Raw genomic sequence first — 10205 nt, forward strand, 5'->3', positions numbered from 1 at the left:
AACCTTCTTGTATGTATGCAAGAGTTCACTGTGTGCTTGAGGCGTGTAATAAGGCAAAAACAAGTATTTTGTGTAGCCTAGAAGAAAAAACCTCACTATGCTGTGGTGGGCCAGCCCAGCTGCAGTACTTGAATCTGCAGTTTAGTGGATGTTCTGTATTCTTTGAAAAAGATTGCACAAGCAGTAGGGAAAAGAATATGTCCACACGTTCTAGGCTGCAGAGAAAGCACTTCCAGGAAACAGCTTGTAATCTTCTCCTATCCAGCCTGGCTTTGCTGCATAAATCTGTGGTTTCAGAGTCCTTGCGAGTGACGTGGACCTGCTCCTGTCTCAAGGAAAGGCAGGAGGGTCTCAGTATGGGAAAAGCCAACTGACCGGCTGCGGTCTGAGCGCTCTTCCAGGGCTGTGTGCTTCTGCCCCTAGAGGGCTCCCTCTTTCCTTTGGCCAAAGTAAAACAAAGGCCATGGCAGATACGTGATGCTGTTCAGCTCCACAAGTTGCTCAGGGGAGCCCACGGCGTGCTGTGTCATTCCCATAATACTGCAGTTAAGCCACTCGAAAGCTGAGCCAAAAACGATTCACTGCATTGTAACAACTTCTTCTCAACCACGTATCTTTTAAGGAGCTGCAGTGATTCTGACACCAACTCCGTGTTTTGTTTCCTTGCTGGTTAAAGCTCAGGTAGTTGGTTGAGGCTGGGATGCAGCTTGTCCAGCACCGGATCTCTGACTGTGGCCAACAGCCGGCATCTGGGGAGAGCGCAGTAAGCAGGAGAGGTAATTCATGGAAAGAGTGGGATGAAACAGCTGCAGCTTAAAATAATGTTCTTTTCTGTATCTCTTAGATAAGATTTAAAAAAAAAAAAAAAAGTCATTGTGTTTCTCTTTATATAAAGTATAAAAGGTGTGTGTGTGTGTGTGTGTGTGTGTGTGTGTGTGTGTGTGTGTATGTGTGCTTATTAGCCTACCTGAGACCTTTCTTTTAGCTGAGACCAGCTCCTTTATAAAAGCAGGTTCTGGTTTCAGCGTAGGGAAAGAAAGAAAAAAAAGAGCACAACAGTGGAACAGAAGGCACTGAAAGACTCCTGTGTAATTAATTACAGTCATTTTAAAATCTTGTGCAGAGTCTGTGCTTGAAGAAGTTCTAAGTTACAATTAGGCCAAGCTGCTAATGATGGATCTAATTGTGGGGTTACAGACAGGCGCAAGTAACACAAGTTGGGCCACTGGCATCAGAGATTTCACCTAATTGCTTTCTGTTGATGCTCCTAATTCCGCACAACTGTTCCAGCAGCTGCAATGACCGGCATGAGGTGACGCCTGGATGACCTCAAGAGTTTGCTATCACAAACTTAACTGGCCAAATGTCACTGGTCTTTAAAGGTACCGTATCCTCACTGTCTTGGCTCTCCAAGGCTTCTGGAGATCACTGCTTCTTTAGCACCACTCCTGTTGAGCCCCCGGTACCGAGGGAGTTGAGATGGGAGAAAGAATCAGATGCTGAAGTGGCTCTGCAAAGTATCCCTTTCTATAAGGACAGTTATGTGAAATCACACGTTTCTTAAGAAACCAAACGTGCAGTTGAGGCAGAGGTCACGTTCAGCAGTGCTGTCAGGCACTGGATTAGGGATCTGTATTCTCTGTCTTAAACCTCTTTGTAACTCCTAGCTGTTACTTATTTATTTGTTTATGTATTTGGTAGTGCTGGATAGAGATGAGCAAGTGTCTGGCTTTTGCAGAGTAAGAAAGAGAGGATCCAGCCATTTTTAAAGTAGTTTATGGAAAGGCCAGTGGATAAATCCTGGCAGAAATGCTTATGAAAGCTGTTCATTTCTTCCCTCTTCACTTCTTGTAATTAGAGGATATTTTGCAAAGGCTTGCCCTTACCCTCAGTCTTCTAGTATTTTCTTGTTAATGAAATTTTAAGTCAATGAGCTGTTCCCAAATAGTAATAGACCAAACCAGGATGTGCATTAGCAGGCTAATGGCAGGCATCCTCCCTTGCTGAAGGCAGTGTGTCTCATGGCAATCCTCTAGGAGTTGGCTGCATCAGTTGGAGCACTTAATGTTGGCTCTGCTAAAGCACTTCTTGTCCTCCCATCATCTCCTTTGGGAGACTTCTCCATTGACTAATAGATCTCACTTGTCAGGAAGCCTTTCCTGTTCTTCAGTCTTACTGATCTCAGTTCCAATAGATCCAACTGTAATTCCTTTGACTACTCTTTAATGAAATATTAATAAAGAGAGGCAAAAAGCCATCACACTTATGTCCATATCAAAAACGGATACTAATCTTTAGTTTGGTCTTCATTGTAAGATTTGTGGAACTAACTGTTCAACAGTAGTAGTTAAAGGCTGCCTGCATGCGTGTCGGGCTAATAGTGTCAGGACCTGAAGCTGGCTTGCATAAATCCACCTATAAATAAAGCTATTGGGACTTGGAATCTGTCAGAGACTGCCGTGCAAAAGCTGGCAGCTACTGGAAGCAAAGCTGACCTTCCTGGGGCTCTTGGGGCATTTGTGAGGTTGCACAGGGTGCTGGTTGAGATGCCCTGGGGAAACCAGGGCTCTGGGTGTGGGGGGGAACCACTGGGGAGAATGGTGTTGGTGCAGCAGCAGCCTGCGTAGCTCCATCCCATGCAGTGGAAGCTGCTTGCAGCCGTCACTGCCACCAAGAGAGGCTGGTGTACAGGAAGCAGCTGGGAGGTTTGCACAAGGACTTCTTGTTTGGTTGCTCACATTATATCAGTGTTTGGGCTATTGAGAGGGATCTGGCCTTTGGGTCCTGCTTGCATCTCTATTTATTTTTGCCCATTCTCAGTTCTCTTTGTGAATACCAATTTTCTGAGTCACCCAGAATGATTCCTGCCTTCATTAGGGATTCCTTCCAGCTTCCCTTTAACTGCCTGTAGGCTGCTGCCTGCCCCTGCCTCCCCCTGTGCACTTTGCTGCACAGATTTAGCTCTCAGTATTCTGTAAGTCACCTCCTGCAGCTCAGGCAGCTGAATGCCTTCATCCACACAAAACTGTACTGTACCTTTGGCTCTTTGCACAGCTTGCATTCTTCACCTGGCCTGTTCTGTGCCATCCCTGCAGCCCCTGGCATTTAACCCTGATGTGGTATGAGGCCATAGTTTATTCCAGGTCTACAGTAGCTGTGCTTGAGGCTATTCAAGTGAAATGGTTGAACCAGGAAACTGAGCATCCAGATCCTGTAATCTCTTTCTGTTACACTGTGTCCTTCCGTGTCATCCTGGATAAACCCATTTACCTACCAGTGTCTTTATTTCTTTGATATTTGTTAGTGTTTAAACTGTCTACAATATCTGCACCGCACAAACAGGACGGCATTTTTAGAAACCTAAATTAAAAGATGCAGTATAAATAAGAAGTAATTTTATGTCCTTTAACGGATGTTCTTACATGAGTTGCTGACCCCTGTGGCACTTGAAAGCTTGTCTACATGAAATCAAAAAATCAATAAGGAAAATGACCAGGGATGGAGGATGGTCTCTAATTGCAGCACTGAGTGTCAATACAGTGGATGTCTTCATGCTGGTTAATGACTGTCCGTAATGGTATTCAAAAAATGTAGGTTTGCTGTAGCTGTTTCAATGTCCAGATGAGCTGCTCGGAGCTCTGCTAATGATGCAAATTACTTAACGCTCATTTGTATGCAGCGTGCTCCTGCTTTGAAAGTACTTCACAGAATTCAAGCCAAATTCAGCCTTGCAGCTCCACTGAAGTCAGTGCTCATCTGTGCATCTGTTGATTGCTTTGCTTTTCTTTTTCTTTCTTTTTTCTTTTCTCAAAGAATAATTTTCTTGTTGCACCGATTTCATTTCTTAAAGGTAATTCCTGCAAGGGGTTTGTAGTCACTCCTCCCTTCCCCAGTAAAGTAGCAGTGAGTACAAATGCAGTTCTGTTGATTCTCCCATCTCCTTCTTAAGCCCTACAAATGAGGACAAGCTCAGTAGAAAACAGTGTTTTATGTTCTTTCCTTTCTACTACTTTGCACCTCCTCAGCACAGTTTTGGTGATATATGGCACTTCTCCTAAAAAAAGTCTTGCGAGGAATCTGCTGCCATCTGATGTATCCAAGGAACTGAGTTCCAGCCTGTGCCCATTTCTGGATTAACCCACCATGAGCTGATGAAGGCCCAAGACGTGCACGATTCTACAGGTTAGTTATGCTCAGCCATAACAACTTAAGGATGCACCTTGTCATGGCTGACAGCAGTATGGCATGGGAGTCTGACCTGGTATTAGAATAAAAATAGCTGCTGGAAGGGTGAACAGGCATTCTTAGTTCAGATGTATATTTTAGTATTTGACTTTATAATTGAAATATTCCTTTGATGTAGTTATTAACATGATCCAGCAATGTTTTTAACACACATGCTAGGGGTGGTGGGGAAACATCATCTGCAATTATATCATTCACTCTTGGGCAGGGGTGTGATTTTTAGCTTACAGCAAAGCCCCACAACTCTACTGCCTGCATAGAGTAAGTGGGAGTAATGGAAAAGCTTCCCTTCTAAATGTACACGTCACTAGAATGGGCAGAGATGTTTCTTGTCAACTCTTAGATATTTGCTGGCAGCACCAACGCAGGTTGAGATGTGGGAATGAAGAGTCCATTTCCAAGCAGTACGGAGGATGAATCTAGATGCCCTGCTGCCCTATGTTATATAACATTATTATAGTATGTGACTTCCCCTCTTCCCGCAGCACAGCTCTCCCAGCCCTGTGCTCATCGCAGGGCTCTACAACATGGCTCCTCCCCTCGAGCTGCCCATCCCTCCCGGCCCGCGTATCTTCCCTCTCTCCTGCTGGGGTGGCCGTAATCCCCGCAGGAATGTGGCCCACGGCCTCGGGCGTGTGACTCCAGAGAGTTCTGATGGTGAATGCAAAGCAGAGAAAAGCAATCCTGTGTCACCTGGCAGCGTAGGAAGGGAAGAGCTGGGCAGCTGTGGGCTGCGTGGCGTCCAGCCACCTCATCAGACAGAGAAATAGAGGCTAGACTTTTCGGCTGCCTGTGTTGTTTCCCTGTCCATTGTGTCTGGGTGATGTATTCTCTGCCTGTGGTTTTAATAAATGTCTTTCTAAGCTACTTTCTGCTTTAGTCCCCTTGGGATAGCTCATTCCAACTCAGCCGCTTCAGTATGCTGAAGATATTAAGTCAATTATGTGGAAAAGGGGAAAAAAGGAAACAAAGTTCGTGTAGAACATGTGAGGAAGCCGTAGCTGTATCTCTGAGAAGCTGCTGCATGCGGCACAATCCTCACCTGCAGTTTAAGCTGCACAAAGCGCTGCCATTTGATCATATTAACACTTCTCCTTTTCCTTTCTGCACTCGTGTCTACAGAGCATGCAGAAGTATTTGCCATGAGAATCCCAAACTCCTGCTAGGACCCAAACTTGTATTGGGTTCTAATAAGCCTTTGTAGGTCGGTGTTGCGGTGTCGTAGGGTACCCTGCAGACTGACACAATTCCAAACAATTTACATGTGTGGAAACTGAGTTTTGTTCTACGTAGTAAGAGCCCATCTTAACCCTGCTGGAGCAGAGCAGCCCTTTTTTCTAGCAGAAACCAGAGCTGTTGTTGATTAATTTCTTGCTAAAAACTAAGTCTTTGCCATCTGTTCCACCCCCTCACTACGAATGCCACTCTCATTATGTTGATTATGTAATTAAAAATGAAAATATATTTTGGTAGAGTGCCGCATAGGCATCTGTGCTTATTCTTCTGTTCCTGTTCACTGCCCCCTGCCCCCATCCCATGCAGAAGGGAAAAGACAACAATTGTTCCACTTGCCAGTGGCTTTATATTGAAGCTGTCGCACTGGCTGCCAGACTGGTGCACGTCATGGGAGCAGCCACTTGAGCCCTGCTGTGTCTGAGCTGCGGCTCCTTTGGAAGCCCCGGCTATTAGGTTCATGAGAAACCCATGGCAGGAAGCTGACCCTTAGACTGAGGCTCCTTTAAGTTTTTGTGATGGGTTAACTTGAATCCAGAACATGAAAAGTGAAGAGAAAGAGGCCTGGCTACTTCATAAGTGATGGTGTGACCTCTGAGATCAGTGGGGCTGCTCATGTTACAAACATGGCCTGTCTATCTAAGGACGGAGGAAGAGAAAGAGGAGGGGTAGCCTTCTTGTAAGAAGGCTTAGAGCAATTACTGAGGTCTCTTACAGCAAATGAAGTTGTAAGTGTGAGTCACGTTCCCTTTTTTCCTCTTGCTGCCAAGTTTGAAGCAGTAACCAGACAGGGAGGGAAAAAAAGGGAAAAGCAACAATGGAGAAGAGTTGAACTGAAACAACCCTTCATTCAGGGCATTGTTTGACGTTTTGGTTCTGATCGTACATAGAGATAAAGGCCCTATAAATATCCTGTCTGCTGAAATTCCTTATAGCAACATGGCCTGTCAGCTGAACAAATAGGTTAGGTTCTCTAAATACTACCTAATTACACATGTAAATATGAATTACTGATTATATCCCTGCGCCGCATGGAATGAAGGCCTGGTCACCGGGAGGGACATTAATCTCCTGCTTTACTGAGAGATGCCCCAGTCCCAGGAGAGCAAATGGCGCATACAGCTGTTACTGCTGAATCAGTGCGAGCTGAGATGGGGCTGAAGCAAGCAAGGAGATATTTATCTGGCTGATGAGCGTAGATGAAAGCCTCTTCTGACGCTTCTGAAAGTATCTGAGCATTTAGTTCTGTTTAACAAATGGCTGGAAGCTTTTCTACTCTGCTTCAGAGCTTTTAATGAAGCATTGTGATTCCCATTGTGGTCGACTGTTTGACAGTTTTATTATTACTGGTATGCATAGCGTTTTTTAATGTTTGACAGCTGGAGAAAGAAGTATTTTGTGCATTCAGATTTTTAGTACAAAGCTGCTGTTTTCTATTCTGCCTTTGCCTTTGTTTCTTATTGCTGATGTGAATCAATGAAAGACAGAGCTGATGAAATTACATTTGTTTACTTTTTACTTGATAATAATAAGACACAGCCAGCCCTTTGTAAGAGACAGAAATGGGGGATGTGAATGTTTCTACAGGCTTTCTATAAGGGTTTTTTTTTTTCCTTACAATACAAAGGCAGTTATTTGTTTCTTATGTCTTAATTTATAAGATAATGCGCACTTCCTAATGTATGTGGAATAAGAATGGAGCAACGAATGACAGTTAGCAATGGATTCCACTTGAAAATCTCTTAGCTGGTTATCTTTATTAATTCAACAGCATAAACAATCGTAGCACATCACAAAACAAACACCAGGATCGTTCTGTGCTTCAAGGTAGGGCTGCCTCTGGTCATCACTGCACATCTGTGTACAGCTGCACAAAAAGCGCCAGCCCCCTGGCTTTGGCTTTATGCACATGTGATGGTTAGTGGGAACCAGCTTTGATATATTGGTAGGATATTGGAAAGAAAGAGGCTGCAGAAATCAGATACCCATGGTTGTTTTGGTGAGTAATGTGCATGTTGTGTGCATTGTGTAATGCATTTTGAGGTGTTTTGGTTTTTTTTTTAACACTTGCCCTAAGAAAGGAGGCCTATGTTTGTCTGCCTGACTTGTGCCGCTTGTGTTTTTACATGCACATTTCTAGATGTCAACAGCTGCAACAGAAAGGTTTTGGGAGGGATAAAGGGCAGAAACAGGAAAGCAGGAGGGGAAGATGATGTGCAGAAGGGAGGTGGTAAGGGAGGCCCTTACACAACTGCTCTCCTGATGACTGTTTCCTTTGCTCTGGACACAACTGAGAAAAGCACATCAAAGAATGGCAAAGCCAACAGAGCTGTCTGAAGGCTTCTCAGCAGTGCAGCCAAATCTCCCTGCTGCACAGGCAAAGCGAGACTCAGAGCGCTATCACATGGCAGCTGAGCCAAACCACTGAATTGCTGGTATCAAAAGGACAGCCCTGCTGCTCTCCTTTGGTGCAGCTCTGGTGCTTCTCTAACCCTTTGATGAGTTTATGTAGCTCAGTAAACTTTAAGAAGATGAATTCTGCAAAAAAAATATTGAAGTTATCAGCCCAGGAATGGAGGAAGGGCAGATACTGTGAGAGTCAAAACTGGGACTGCAGTGGTGGGGAGAGGTATGGATATTAGATGTTGGGGGTGTGCTGGAGGATGCCTTGCTGCTACCCTACACTTAAGCTCCCTCTTCATCTCCCAGGTGCTGCCTTCCCTCAGAACAGGACGTGCTGAATACAGAGTGACTAAGAAGGATGCCTGGGCAGGTGAAGGGAGGTGATCCAGCAGTGGGGAACGAATTGCTGCAGGACTGCAGGAGCCCAGGAGGATGTTGCCATGGGTAAGAGTAGTGGAAGAATTGAGGAGCAAAGAGGGTGTGATCAGAGTGTCTGCAAAAGCTGCTACAACAAGCACTGAGAAAACACTGGAATATGGGGCAATGGTCCCATTTTGCCGATCTAGCTCTTAAAGGGTTTTGCTAATGTATCCATTTAGCAGTTCCTGAAGAAACAGTCCTGTATATCTGCCTTATTTAGGCATACATTTATCCAAATTGGGTTTTGATAAGAGGACAGCAGCTGGATTTGTATTATCTGAGACAAGTGGTGATACTGGCTGTTCAGAGCTCACCATGGAAATGTATCCGCATGCTGGCATGCATCCAGCTGCACTTCACAGAGGTAAAGGGGACACGAGAGTGGTGCACTACTCGCTTTTAATCCATTTGCTGTAGAAGGGGCTACTTTGCCTCTCATAGGAAAGGCTGGAGGAACTACTGTGCTAATAAACACACGTTTCTGGCTGCAGCATATGGACTTCCCAGATTCATAAACCCAAGCAATTCATAGATCAATTACAATTAAATATCCACACACACTTCCATACTGCAGTCTGATGTGAGAGGCATAGGCCCAAGTGTCTGGGCATCTGCTGTCTGTTCTTCCACACATGCTACAGATGCAGTGTCATGCTACAGATGTTTTGCCATGCCCTTCCAAGAGCTGCATTCTCTCCTGCTCTCCCTTTTTCCCTTTCCATCTTCCTTTTTTTTTTTTTTTTTCCTCCCCCATTTTATTTTAAGCAGCCCTTATTGTCAGGTACTCAGAAATACTTCTCATTGCTGCTGGCTTTTCTGTCAAAAGATTTCCAAGCCAAAGGTTCACTTTGGCTCCGTTAATGATGGTGGGAAATGAGACATCATATCAAGAAGTTGGTAGAGATGAAGGGTGCTGATGGATCCCTGCAATTTTGTGTCACTTGTACGAGACCCACAGGCTCAGTAATGTAGTAAGATAATGTAACACTTGATTACAATGGATGTACTGCACTTACAGAAGGCATCTTATCACGGAGCTCCACATATCTGAAGTAATAACTGTTGATGTCAGGTAAGACAATAGTAATGGAAGCAGATAATTTTCCCATTGTTAAAATGCTATAAATGTCTTAATTACATGAAATTTAGCTAGATCTAGTGCTGGTGGCTGGAGGGAACATCCTTCTGAGGTTCAGCCTTTCTCTTGGTCTGATCAGAGCTATTTAAAGAAGTAAGAATTACATGTAATTATTACCCATCTTGAGTTTCCAGGCAGCAAGGTTACCACATGAAACTGCCATTCAGATGTTCTCATTTGTCCCAGAAAGCCTGAACAAAGATTTATAATCAGCTCTGAACTTAACGAGCCTCCTTCAGCAGTGAAGCCCCGTGAGGCACAAGAGCTGTCTTCTGCACAGCTGTACAGCTACCTGACACAGCGCTTATTCCCTTATGGATGTAGCAGACAACTTGTGCTTGGCCCCCACCCCACGCTCCTGTCAGTCACAGGCTGAGTTCTAGCCACTATTGCAAGAACATCCTAAACCAGTCTGCAGTTTGTATTTCCTTGCCAAAGATCTTATCTGCTGCGGGTGCAAGTTGCACCAGAAAGGTTCCTGGTGTTGAAAAATGTGCACTCTTCTGTTCTGCAGCTCTGCCTTGTCAGGCTGGGTCAGCTCACCTACAAGAGCTGGACTGAGCTGTGCTGTGTGAAGGCTCACACGGCAATGCAGCGCTGCTCTGATGGTGGGAACAACGTCTGTATTTGATTGGGCACCTCAGAACGTGCAGGTTATTGTCCTTAGGAACAGGCTGAACTTTTGCCATCATCACATCAGACTCTGTGCTGCGTTTCTGCACAAGTTCCTGCTTTGTATTCCTATGTTTGCAAAAACGACAAACAC

At 44.8% G+C, this 10205-nt stretch overlaps 1 protein-coding gene and 1 long non-coding RNA gene across 6 annotated transcripts in view; both read left to right on the plus strand.

The window, feature by feature from the left end:
- Positions 1-10205, plus strand: part of PPM1F (protein phosphatase, Mg2+/Mn2+ dependent 1F) — a 28966-nt gene that overhangs the window by 16451 nt on the left and 2310 nt on the right. For all 3 annotated transcript variants that reach the window (XR_014949026.1, XR_014949024.1, XR_014949025.1), the window contains one exon: positions 8188-8325. The gene's annotated coding sequence lies outside the window, so the exon portion shown is untranslated. The remainder of the gene's footprint in view (positions 1-8187; positions 8326-10205) is intronic.
- Positions 554-5111, plus strand: LOC146759632 (uncharacterized). Of its 3 annotated transcripts, XR_014949031.1 has the most exons (4): positions 642-776; positions 1291-1382; positions 4026-4182; positions 4731-5111. It is a non-coding gene; the product is annotated as an uncharacterized LOC146759632 (long non-coding RNA). The 3 variants fall into 3 exon arrangements; XR_014949033.1 differs by lacking the exon at positions 1291-1382 and having other exon boundaries at positions 554-776; XR_014949032.1 differs by lacking the exon at positions 4731-5111 and having other exon boundaries at positions 669-776; positions 1294-1382; positions 4026-4163.

This window comes from Coturnix japonica, chromosome 9 (assembly GCF_054131305.1).
Source record: "Coturnix japonica strain WE chromosome 9, WE-NBRP24, whole genome shotgun sequence".
Classification (NCBI taxonomy): Eukaryota; Metazoa; Chordata; class Aves; order Galliformes; family Phasianidae; genus Coturnix; species Coturnix japonica.